General features: G+C 38.8%; 1 long non-coding RNA gene across 6 annotated transcripts; it reads left to right on the forward strand.

Annotated features, from left to right (window-relative positions):
• Window positions 1-1,284: 1,284 nt before the first annotated feature.
• On the forward strand, window positions 1,285-12,256 carry LOC122028144. 6 transcript variants are annotated; one of them, XR_006124654.1, is made up of 4 exons: window positions 1,285-1,491; window positions 1,580-1,944; window positions 7,245-7,386; window positions 9,330-9,768. It is a non-coding gene; the product is annotated as an uncharacterized LOC122028144 (long non-coding RNA). The 6 variants fall into 6 exon arrangements; XR_006124658.1 differs by having other exon boundaries at window positions 7,314-7,386; XR_006124656.1 differs by lacking the exons at window positions 7,245-7,386; window positions 9,330-9,768 and adding an exon at window positions 11,943-12,256.
• Window positions 12,257-13,520: the final 1,264 nt, after the last annotated feature.

The raw sequence follows: 13,520 nt of genomic DNA on the forward strand, positions 1-13,520 counted from the left end.
CAACTTTAATATAATTTGACATACGCTCATTAAAGGGTTTAAGTTTGTCATACGTACTCATTAACATCACTAAAGGATTCCTAAGACTTCCTAGTTTAGACCATGTCAAAATTTTGAAGTTCTGAGTATTATAGGGTCATAAATGAGTTTTGATCAAAATTCGTTGATGAACTTTAGGAACATCGGAATCATTTCAAATCAAGATCTCCTGGGAGCTTCCTAAGTGCAATCATGCCCTCAAACTTGAATTTCTCAATCTAAATTGAGAGATGTAGATTTTTAAAATTTTCATAACTTTAAGATAATTTGACACAAGTTTATTAAAGGACCTAACTCTATCATCTTACTCATCAACACCACCAAAAGATTCTTAGAACTCTATTCCATATCAAGATTTTGAAATTTTGAACATTGTAGGACCATAAATGAGTTTTGGTTAAAACTTGTTGATGCCAATAAAAACATCAAAATCATTTTAAACTAAGATCATTACACTATTGAGAGTCTCCTATAAGTGTAATTGTACCTTAAGATTTGAATTTCTCATCATAGATTGAAAGATATGAGTTTTTGAAATCTTCACAAGCTCCAAACAATTCGACATAAATTCATTAAAAGATCTAAGTCTGTCATACTTACTAACCAGCACCACTGAAAGTTCCTAAAATTCTCTTAATTTTGATCATATCAAAATTTAAAAATTCTGAATAATATAAGATCATCAATAAATTTTGATAAAAACTCACTAATATCTTAGGAACATCAAAATTACTTTGCACGAAGACATCAACTACTTAAATCATAAATCTTAATTTATCACAACTTTAGAGTTTTGATTTCAAATTGACTCATGCACAACTATAGCTTCCCGATTAGTTCTTCACATATGATCATGGGACCATCCGTGTGGAGTTGTTGGGATGACAGATTTCACCTTGTACTATTACAAATTGACTCATGCACGAACTGTGACCTTAATTATTTTCATCTCTAAGTTCAAATCCCACTATAAAAAATACATCATTTGTAATAAAATTAGTGATCAAATTAAAATTTAATTATTAAATAAAAATCAATTAAAAATTTTGATCTCTAATTAACATGGAGCCAAGTCATTCCGTCATTAATATTATATTATTTTTATTTTATTATATGATTAATAATTGAATTTTAAAATAAATATCTATTTTATAACCAATTTTTGTTTAAGAATCGTAAATGACTCTTTAAAAATTTAGGTCATTAATATTTTAACTTTATTATTATTTTTTGACATTTCACAGCCCTAATCCTATTCCTACCAGCCCGGTAACAATCCCAGGTCTTCGTCCTCAAACGCGCGAGGCGAGCGATCGCGCGGCGATGGATCGGGTGGCCGCCGGCCGTGGCTGCATCGCGCGGCACCCAGTGACCGCATTGCGCGGCCGCCACTGTCCAGGGGCTCCGGGATGCGCGCGACGGCTCTGAGCGCGACACCCCAAACTTTCTGCCGTAGGGACGACGTGCTCGTTAAGTGTTTTCTCCTTAAGGTGTTTACTGTACTGTTCACTTATTGTGTAATGTTTCATTTGTTTATTAGAAGCACATTGACCTTGTTCATGCTTGCTGTGGGAGCTGTGGACAAAGAAATGCCAGGATGAATCAGAAACCGTTAATTGGATAACAATAAACACAAAGCCTTGTTTAAAGTGTCACAAGCCTGTTGAAAAGAATGGTGGTTGTCTGGTTGCAATCTTGTTGCCTGTATCTGCGGGCAAGCATTTAGGTAAGTGTATTATTGTACTTTGTGCTTATGTGGGAGCTGTGGACAAATAAATGCCAGGATGACTCAGAAACCGTTAATTGGATAACAATAAACACAAAGCCTTGTCCAAAGTGTCACAAGCCTGTTGAAAAGAATGGTGGTCGCAATCTTGTTGCCTGTATCTGCGGGCAAACATTTTGGTAAGTGGATTATTGTACTTTGTGCTTATGTTGCAAGTTATGCTAGTTCTTTTGAGTTTTGTCATACTTTTTCCACCACATATTCAGTCCATTTAAGACTGCTTTTATGACTTTTTTAGAGCCTTCTGTTTTGTTTTGTGTGTGTGCATTATCCTTTATCGTTTCTGTTTCCAGGTTCTTATTACCTGTAATCTTTGTCTCTCATGTAAGCAATATTCTAAACTACAATGGCATCCTTTGAGTATACTTCTCTTCATAGAATCCTAGGTCTTTCATCACATAGTAACTTTTTTTTACCTTTATGTGATTGCCTTATTAAAGACCTCTGGTCTGTGCCACTTGGAGGCTAGCATAATATAGTGGTTGTTGGTCCAACATAATTATGAAAGAGTTTTGAGGTTATTGACTAGGCAACACTGCTCCCAATACCACCAGAAACAATGCTGAGTATAAATGTTTCCCATTAGCTTACAAAGATCCCTAATTACATCCCACCAAAACCATTTTAGGATGTTCTTTGGTGATGTAGAATCCACCAACAATAACTTGCTTAATTATTTATATATTATACATTAATATTTTTTTTCTACATAGAATGTGGAACCGCCACATTAACGGGCTCCCTACAATGACCCCATGACATAGGGAGGGAGGGTCAACAGGAGTACATGTGGTCAGGGCATGGCGGGGCCTCTATAGGCGGTGAACCCTAGGATCGACCCCTGCTTGATTCGGACAGAATACTATGCGCTTACCATCTGTGCCAAGCATTAGGGGTATTTTTTTTCTACATAGGATAATATTATTGCAAGAGTTACACAGGCATCTCTTATTGTTGAGGGGGAGCCATATTTTTGATTAGCTAATGTCATACAACAACAACAACAACCAAGCCTTTTTCCACTAGGTGGGGTCAGCTGTATGAATCTTTTTACGTCATTGAGCTCTATCTCCTATTATATCATCATCTATATTTAAATAAATTTTATCTTGTTTTATTGTTGCTAATCAAGTCTTTTTTGGTCTTCCTCGTTTGATATGCATGTTTATCATAGTTTCACATCGTCTAACTGGAGCATTTATTGGTCGTCTAAGTACATGTCCGTACCATCTTAAACGTGTCTCTCAGAGTTTTTTCTCAATAGATGCAACTCCGACTTTTTCTCTAATGCTCTCATTTCTTATTTTATCCATCTTCGTATGTCCACACATCCACCTTAATATCCTCATCTCTGCAACTCTCATCTTCTGCTCATGTGCTCGAGTCCAACATTCAGCTCCATATAACATAGCAGGTCTAACTGCGATTTTATAGAACTTACCTTTAAGTTTAAGAGGTACTTTACGGTCACATAAAACACTCGACGCTCCCCTCCATTTCACCCATCCTGCTTGTATTCTATGTAAGACATCTCTCTCAATCCCTCCATCATTTTGCAAAAATGATCCTAAATATTTAAATCTCTCGGTTCCGGGCAACTTGTCCTCTCCTATCTTAACAATTGTTTCATTACTTCTAATATTGCTAAATTTAAATTCCATATATTCTGTCTTTAATCTACTAAGCTTAAAATCTTTCCCTTCTTGTGTTTCCCTCCAAGATTCTAGTTTAACATTTACTCCTTCACGTGTCTCATCTACCAAAATAATATAATATGCAAACAACATGCACCACGGTACTGTGTCTTGAATGTGCGCAGTGAGTTCGTCCATAATTAGTGTAAAAAGATAGTGACTTAGAGCTGATCTTGATGTAACCCTATCTTTATTGGAAATGCTTCAGTTACTCCGCCTGAAGTCTTTACTCTGGTCATTACATCCTCATACATATCCTTAATTAGTTCAATATATGTTACGCTAACACTTCTCTTTTCTAAAATTCTCCATATAATTTCTTTTGGGATTCTATCATAAGCTTTTTCTAAGTCAATGAATACCATGTGTAAATCTTGTTTCTGCTCCCGATATTTTTCAATTAATTTTTTAAGAAGATGTATAGCTTCTATTGTTGACCTTCCAAATTAGCTAATGTCATAAATGACAAATATTTTGAGGTTGCTGGTGGGATGAAGAAGAGGTGCCTCTGTGACCTTGGATTTTAGACAAAAGTTGTGTTCCATATGTGATGTTTACTCCTAAAGTCAGGGATTGTCCTAGTTATTCATCTGTTGATGTGCAAGAGTTGAAGGTGGATAATGTAGAATTGAAAGCTTGGGTGACGATATTAGAGGACGATATTAGAGGAGTCAATGCAAGATTTTATGTCTCACTTGATGTTGTATCATCCATTAGATCCTTACTTTTCTTGAATATTCTACGTTGATTTTTGATTTCGAGAAGACCCTATCTACTAATCAGTAGGTAAAGATTAATGATTCCGTCCGGAAGTTGAGTCAGATGGGGATATCGGTGACGAGGGCGAGAACGTTGACAAAGGGCAAGAACGTTGACAAAGAGAGGATATCTGGGGTCGGGGGGAGAGGATCGTTGATAGTACTCACGACCCTGCAAGCACCACCAACCAAGCACTTGGAAGCGTTAGAGCGAGAACCAGGGAAGAGGTCCTTAGCACTGATCCTCTTACGCTTAAGTCAGAAGAGAGGCCCAACGAAAAAAGACGAAGAACACTAAATGTGTGCACGTAAGTAGATTACTATCTAGGCCAACGGAGAGGACCTCCCTTTTTATACTGGCTTTTGTAACCTCCACAATCATAAGGCATATGTCGCATGTCAGGGGTGTCGGATGAAAGAAGATGTATGACGGACTTCCATTGGGTAGAGGAAAGTTCCGCGGTTTGTATGTGGCAAAGTATTAGAATATTTCCTGACGAATTTCTATTAGTTTCTGACAAGTTGTTGCGATTCCCTGACAATGTTGACCCTCTGGGAGTTCAATCAGTTAGGAGGTCGATCGAGAGTAAGACTGGGATAGTGCCCAGAAGAGAGGGGCTGAGCCTTGGGTCCAATTGGCTAAGAGGCTAGTTAGGATTAGATTGGGAGCCCTGCCCATGAGAAGTGAGGGGACTAAGCCTTGGGGTCCGATCGGCTAAGAGGTCGGCCGGAGTAAGATTGGGATGATGTTCAGGAGAAGGGGACTAAACTCTGGATGTTCGACCGACATAAAACCAGCCAGGATTAGAGGAATGGACTACCTGGACGCGTAGTCCTTAACCTTAACTGCCACCTCCCTTTGACTTTTGACTTTTGACTTTTGACTGTCACGTTATTTTGACTATCATTTCCGCCCTTTCACCGTGGTCATCCACTATTTCCCACATTAATTAAGATTATATATAATTGTTTGAGTATTTTAAATATTTTAAAACAATGTGTGGTGAGATTAAACTTTTCAAACATGTTTATGCATTGTGATGTGATTATAACTGCTTGACATGTACATTGGTTTTGGACTATAACTCTATGAATGTTTTTGGATAAATATTTGTATTGTGATGTTGATGATTATAATGTTGATGATAAATGCAATTATAATTTGGTGCAAATATTGTAAATGTATATAGGTTCAAAGAAAAGTAAAGTTGTATTGGGTGCCCAGATTCAATAAATAGAGATGGCTATTATTAATTTTTGTTGCAAATTTAATGACCAATGTAAAAAATTGCAGTCACAATTTTGTGATCAATTATTTTAAAAGTGGTCACTAATTTAAAGATTGAATATTAAATTTTTATTACTAATTTAGTGATCGATATATTAAAAATAGTCATAAATTTAGCGATCAAACTTTATACTTCAATCTTTAAATTTAGGAACCAAATCAAAATCGTCACTAAATTAGCAACCGACCTATTACATGCGGTTGTTAAAAATTAGTGACAAAGAAAATAACGACCAATTTGATCTCTAATTTGTCGCTAAATGTATTTAGTGAAGTAAATTACTGAATTTCTTGTAGTGCCCCTATGATGAGTTCTGCCCTTGTCCCTAGAGATATATATTACTCAACACTCAAGTCGTTGGAGTCTTATCATTGTAACTTGAGTTCGCTTTTAGTCATCTACAATTGGGTCATACATTTCTCAAATGTAGCTGGTCCCTCGGCTCCTTCACATATCATCCTTCATGTCTTATGCTTATGTAGTCCACCTTAAAGGGTTGTCATCCACTGCTTTCATGCTTCTAATCTTGTGGTCCTTGAGTGCCTCGTGCAACTTCTTCACTGTATATGGACCTCGAGCTATTGAGTTGCCAACATGACTACACCAAATCAATGCTCTAGAGCTGCTTCAGCACCACCTTACTGCTCCTTGTCTTATGGTCTCTTGGATGTCCCCTATCATCCTAATCCAATCTCAATGAACCTCCAAACCACTAAACATGCCAACTTGATCAGGCTAAGCAACAAACTCTTCAAACTTTGTGTGTTCTTGTATTTCCTGCACACTCAAACACACATATCAAAATAACAAAGTAAGGTTTAACTTAAACCTTTGTCCAAACGTCAAAATTCAAGATCACATCTTACCACTTGGGGCACAATTGTACCAACAAAAACAATATGAATAGCTAGATGGTTTTCTAGATTTAAAATGAGGAGTGAGGTTTGTGAGGATCAACTCCAATCGGCATGGAGGAGCAACTCAAGATGGTGTCAAGGATACCACCTTATCTTCAGTTCGATGATGCCCGTTGTCTCTCATCCATTGAGGGTCAAGGTCAACAAGTAAAATGACTCCAAAGTGGAGGAACATAAATGGGTTATTGAGGAATTAGGAATGTGCCATAGCCATATATGTTGGACTCTAAGTTATAATATCTCATCGTGGATAGACAACTAATGATGGGGATGATTGCGTGAAGAAGGGTGTGATCTGTAAACATAGGAGAACGGAAAACACTTTTCTCAGAAAGTTGAGCATCTCCACATGACATTGAGTGTATTAATCTTCTCTATGTTGATAAAATTGAACTATTTAGTTTTCTTCTTTCTAATTATCAATTAAAATTGTTGTTCCATTAGTTTGGTATGCATGAATAGAATTGAATGGAATAGGAAGTATATTAAGAATAAAATGGATGGAGATGAAAAAGGCAATGATCCATTTCATTCATTTCTTTGGTTGCAATATTAGAATGGCAGAATAAGTGTAATGCTTCAGTATATGTTTAACTATTGCGTTCATCTAATCATAATGCTAATTTGGCTTATGTGGTTCATCTGGTCTATGTTGGAATAATGATTCCTCCCTTGTTGGTATGCCTAACCATAATGTTTTGAGGATTGCATAATGTGATTTAAGTTAGACATTTTTATTTGATGATTTATGTTGAGTGCAGGGTGTATCGTAAGATTATCACATTTAAGATGATCAAACTTAGATGTTCAACTTCATGGATCCAATGCAGAGCCTTGATTAACTTCAAACTCATGGTTGATCATCAAGCATGGACCAGAAGACTGGTGTAATGTATTGTCATTGTAAGCTTATGTTTATTCTCAAGTAGATTGATTATATTGATGTTTTCATAACAACATAGAGATTAAGTTATATAGACCTTGTCTTTTTTTGAAGTCTTATAACAATGAATAATAATTTTTTACTGGCGCTTTAGGTCCTAGATCATAGGGTAGCTTATGGAGCTTGAAAGGTAACCAAAGGAGGCACCCCCATATTAGATTAAAATGTTAGTGAATTAGAGAAATATTTTTGTCAATTGAAAGGTCAATTTTGGGGAATAACTTCAAGTAATAGTTCGCTGGGTGACTTTAGAAATCGATTAAGGATCTTTCCCTTTGATTGGAATCTTGTTGAATACAACATTTATATTTTTGATTGGACAAGGTTGACGATCAACTTAGAAAAGTCATTTTTGACTTGTCTATTTAGTACTGTTGTAGTAAATCCAAGAGGATGAACGAGTTTTTAAGGCTTTGATTCATCTCTTTAAATTCCTAGGTAAGTTCTTCTCTTCCTAGTCTTTTTATTGCATCTCTTAAGGAGAGAGATTGTGACTGTGTTGTCGAACCTCTTGTGCTTATCTTTTTTTATTCTCGTTAAGAGGAATCATTTCTCAGGTTCTAGGAATTGGCTCATTGTTATTGTGTTTTGTAAAGAGCTCTCTAGCTTTGTGTGATCTTTATCTCATGAAGTTTCATTCATAAGCGAATATCGTATTGGTTTGAGTTAATCTCCTTAGGTTGTGAGGTTTTATTTGTTGTGGAGGACTCTATTGACTCATTTAAAAGTGTGGGTTAGTACTAAGCTCAGGTGTCTACGGATTTCTACCTTTTATTCATTTGGAGATGGTTGGTTCAGTCTCATAGATAGAAATTTTTTACTGATCATCAGATAAATTTGAGGAGCATAGTTCAATCATAGGGGACGGTCTAGCATCACAAATGATTCAAATATCATAGGCGTTTATTTGCATTAGGTGGGAATCAAATTTTCCTTGCTGGAGAAATTCATCCATCTGTTTATCATCGCACCAAACCAGAGGGAACAAAAGTGTGGGTTAGTAGAACTTAGGGGCACACGTCCAATATAAGATAGTGCAATAAAAGTGGAATCTCCGTACCACATTATATTGCCATGTTCACATTATGTCTAGTTCTTATTTAATTTTTATTGTGTTTATATTACAACTTTGATATCTTAATCACAGAGGTACGCACTGAATCTGACAACTATATATATATATATAATTATTTAATTTTTATTGTGTTTATATTACAACTTTGATATCTTAATCACAGAGGTACGCACTGAATCTGACAACTATATATATATATATATACATATATATATATATATATATATATATATATATATATATATGTCCAAGGGATATTTTTGTTGAGTATTTTCAAAACCATTGTTTATTTTGGTTGTTCTGAGTTTGGTAGATGAATTGGGATGCTTAGGGTTATAGTTTGAGGTAATTTGGATGTGTTTTGAGGCTTTCCAGGGATACTAAGTCAAAGCTAGGTTCTCTCGTGTTTTCTTTTTTTACTTCTTTTATCTAGTTTTGTCCAGGGAGCTTCACTTGTAAAAGACCTAGTAGAAAACCAATGCCCCGACTATGATAGAGGAATATGGCGATGGTAGGCCTTTCTTAGCTAGCACATGAATAGGACTTACGTTGGTCAGATCCCTATTTATTTTTTTATAGTTGCTGTTTACCGTCTGGTTATTTATAAAAGGACTGAGGACCTTCCAAGAGTAGAGGGAAAAAAAAACAAGACAGAGACCTTGCAAGAAGATTTTAGCTCTTCATCTTAATGTATGTACAATAGAACTTTTACATTACATAGGCAAGCTAACAAGCCTTAATTTCCAGATAGATGAAAACTAGCATACAGTAATTTACATGATAGATGAAAACTAGCACACAGTACTTTACATGATAGATGTTACATAGATGGTTGCAGAAGAAAATTACAAGAAAGCTTACAGAACTAAGAGACTGCAAACTCTTGCGTTGCTGCTGAAGAGAGAAGGGATTGTTCGATGCCTTCTGAAGCAGCAGAAGAGGAAGGCTTCTTATAGGCAAGGAAAGGAGAGCTTGCTTCGGGGAAGGAAAAGGAGTACGTTTGTTGGCATGGTGTGAGAGAGAGAGGCCTGCTTGGAGAGTAGAAATGAGAGATAGGTGGAGGGAAAAAGAAGAGGCCTGGTAGAGGGAATTGCATCTTAGAGAAGTATTTGTTTTAATAAGTGTTGCTACTGTAGACTTGGACAGGTGTTTGTCATCATGAGTGTACTGTAGAGTCATACTGTTGAGTTTGCTTTTAGGGATCTATTATGCTGTCCATGTTCTGTTCTCTTGTTGAATATGAGCTGGAAGAAAGTGCTGAGCTTGTTAATCTTTTATTATTCATTCATTCAGTCTTCTTTTGATAATGTTGAAAGAGGATAGTATATTATGTTGTGTTAGAATAATTATAGGGGTATTTTTATCTTTTGATGTATATCTTCTTTTCTATATAAAAGTCTAACTCGTGATTCCCAAGACACGAGAATTTACGTTTTGCTTTGAACATGGTATCAGAGCGTTAAAACCCTAATTTGTTTTCCTCCCCGTGCCGTCTCTCTGCCTCTCCTCTTCGTTCTCTCGAGCAAGTCGGCGAGAAGCTGCTGCTTCGTTTCCTCTGCGCCGCTGCGTCATCCAGGAGAGCACGCGATGGGCTTCTCGACCTCCGGTGATGCCTCCGATTCCATCTCTCAGGAGCACTCCACGCCGGCTGCATCTTCGACCTCCATCTCGTAGGAGCTGTCCGACGACGATGACGCGAAGGAATTCCCCCTTTGCCTCTGACGTCCTCAAGCACTGCGGAGTCATCCGCTCCTCTCGCAGGCGTCTGTCCTGTCCGCGACACTGTCCTCTCCACCCGTGCCTCTTTGATCGCTCGCCTCCTCTCGAGTTGAACGGATCAAACACATCTCGGAAGGAGGGGAAATCAGAGCGGTGGTCGGAGTCGGAGGGGCGTTCGAAGGCACAATCGTCTCCATCGACATGAAGTAGAGCGCTGGCCCTACCGAAGCAGAAAAGAACGGGACGTTGTCTAACATCTGGATTTGATTCATCAGGTTCAGTAATTGGTTGAGGCTCCACGTCAAGTTGAACGGATCAAACAGAGGCTATCATAGTACTTCAAAAAAAGGAAGGGTTGAAAGCCAAGGGCCCAAGGCTGTTGCTCTTCTCTTACAACACCCTCTCGGCCTCGCTACTGCACAAGCCACTGCCCCGAAGCAAGCTCAGTTCATCTATTCCGGCAGTCCGATTTTTCTATTCATGGCTACATATGGATACTTCAATCTTTACCAACTATATCACTGCACCCCTTTCTTCCGAGTAGTTGGATGGTAAAAATTATTTCTCTTGGGCATCTCACATTGAGGTTTGGCTTGTTGGACAGGGTTATGAGACACATCTCACTCACACTGAAGAGGATGTTCAAATCGCTGATCGTCCTCTGTGGAAGAAGGTTAACGCACAGTTGTGTTGTATTATCCGAGCCACCATCCATCCATCTCTTAGGAATGTCTTCCGTACTCACAAAACCTGCAAAGCTGTTTGGGCACAGACTCAACAACTCTTTACAAACACCTCTTGGCGACTCTATCAAGTTTGTGAAGATCTCATGACCATCCTCAGCGTCCATCAGATTAAGGATTCAATGTCAACTTATCTGGGTTCAGTCTCTAGCCTTTTTTATGACTTCAATGAACTGCTCCCACCTGCGGCCAATCCGGTCGAAGAGCTTGAAAATCGGAAGAAATTTTTTATGTCTCTGGCTTTATATGGTCTACACATATTATTCTCATGTCCGTGATCAGATCTTGGGCAACCCCACAGAATCTACCATGGATAATACTTGGGCGACTCTTCTCCGTGTCCCGACCAAAGTTTTGATAATGCCTTCTTCTTTTCCTGTCGGCTCGTCAGCTTTGGTCTCTCGACACAGGATCTCCACCTCGCAAGGGTGGCAAAGGACGTCCTTGGTGTGATCATTGCCACAAATCGGGACACACGATTGATAAATGCTGGAGTCTACATGGTCGTCCTCCTCATGCTGCTCAGATCGTTCAGAGTTCTATTGCTTCTTCAGCTTCCACTTCATAGTTACCACCTGATTCGACTCCAACACCTTCCTATAATGACTTTCTGAAATGGTTTGAGGATCGTCAGGCTTCTGGTTCCACTGCTACCATTGCACACGCTGATACTTCCTTTGCTGACGTATCTCGTTCTTCGGGTCCTTAGGTTCTTGATTCTGCGGCCACCGATCATATCACTGGTAATAAATCTCTATTTTCCTCTCTCACTACTTCTGGTACTTTACCAATGGTCACCATGGCCAATGACTCCCAAACTCAATCCCAGAGTATTGGCATTGTTCATCCTTCTTCATCTCTTTCCATTCATAATGTTCTTTATGTTCCCGGCGCTCCCTTTAATTTATTGTCGATAAGTCAACTTACTTGATCTCTTGATTGTGTCATTTCTTTTACTAACACATCTGTTTCCTTACAGGACTGGAGTACGGGGAGGATGATTGGCTTCGGATGTAAATCTCATGGCCTATATCGGCTTCAACAATCCTCTTTTGTTGGTTCGGCGACGACATCTCCACTACTTATTCATGCTCAGTTGGGACATCCATGTCTTAATAAGTTGAAACAGTTACATCCTAGTCTTTCTCACTTAGAGTCTTTATCTTGTGAGTCGTGTCAATTATGTAAGGATGTTCATAGTTCTTTTTCTCCTCGCATTGAGAGTTGGACTATGTCTCCTTTTGCTTTGGTTCATTCTGATGTTTGGGGTCCGAGTCGTGTTTCTTCTACAATAGGGTCAAGGTATTTTGTTACTTTTATAGACGATTTTTTTCGTTGTACATGGTTATATCTGATGAAGGATCGTTCAGAATTGTTTTCTATTTTTGAATCCTTTTTCCTTGAAATAAAAACTCAATTTGGTACTTCCCTTCGAACTTTGCAAAGTGATAATGCACGTGAGTATTTGTCTACTCAGTTTCGTACATTCTTGACATCTCATGGTGTGTTGCATCGCACGTCTTGCCCTCATACCCTTCAATAGAATGGGGTTGCAGAATGCAAAAATCGTCATCTCCTTGAGACCACTCGGACTCTTCTTCTCCATTCTCATGTCCCTCATCAGTTTTGGGGTGATGTCGTACTTACTGCGTGTTATCTCATCAATCGCATGCCTTCATCCACTCTCCAGGGTAAAATACCTCATCAGGTACTTTATCCACATCAGTTCCTTCATCCTCTATCACCTCGGGTCTTTGGTTCTATATGTTTTGCTCATGCTCTTGATCCCGACATTGACAAACTCTCTTCCCGGTCTCATAAGTGTGTCTTCCTTGGGTACCGACGGTCTCAGAAAGGGTACAAGTGTTATTCCCATATTCTTCGTCGGTGCTTCATCTCTGCTGATGTCACATTCTTTGAGTCAGTTTCTTTTTTTGGTCCTTCCGCTTCACAGGCCGAGGTTTCTCCCTCTCCACCTGCACCAGTGACTATCTTTTGTCCTCCGGAGGCGCATCTATCATCTCCAGTCTCGTCTCCTCCTTTGCATGTTTATCAGCATCGTCCTCGTTCTGCTTTGTCGCCGATTAACACTGACACTGTTGTGGGCACATCTTTGGAGCCAAGTCCGTCGCCGTTTCCTTCGGTCCCATCTCCCGACTCTGATGTTTCTATTGCACTTCAAAAGGGTATGCATTCCACTCGTAATCCTTCTCCTCACTATGTTTCTTTAAGCTATCATCGTCTTTCCCCATCCTATTATTATTGTCTGTCTTCCTTGTCGTCTGTTTCTCTTTCAAAGACTGCAGGTGATGCCTTTGCCCATCCAGGATGGAAACAGACTATGCTTGATGAAATGAGTGCCTTACAGAGCAATGGGACTTGGGATCTCGTTCCTTTACCTCCTGGGAAGTCAGTGGTTGGTTGTCGATGGGTGTTTACGGTGAAAGTTGGTGTAGACGGCACGGTTGATCGACTTAAGGCTCGTCTTGTCGCTAAAGGCTATACTCAGGTATTTGGATTGGATTATGGAGACACCTTTTCTCCTGTTGCCAAGATG

Source organism: Zingiber officinale, chromosome 10A (assembly GCF_018446385.1).
Source record: "Zingiber officinale cultivar Zhangliang chromosome 10A, Zo_v1.1, whole genome shotgun sequence".
Lineage (NCBI taxonomy): Eukaryota > Viridiplantae > Streptophyta > Magnoliopsida > Zingiberales > Zingiberaceae > Zingiber > Zingiber officinale.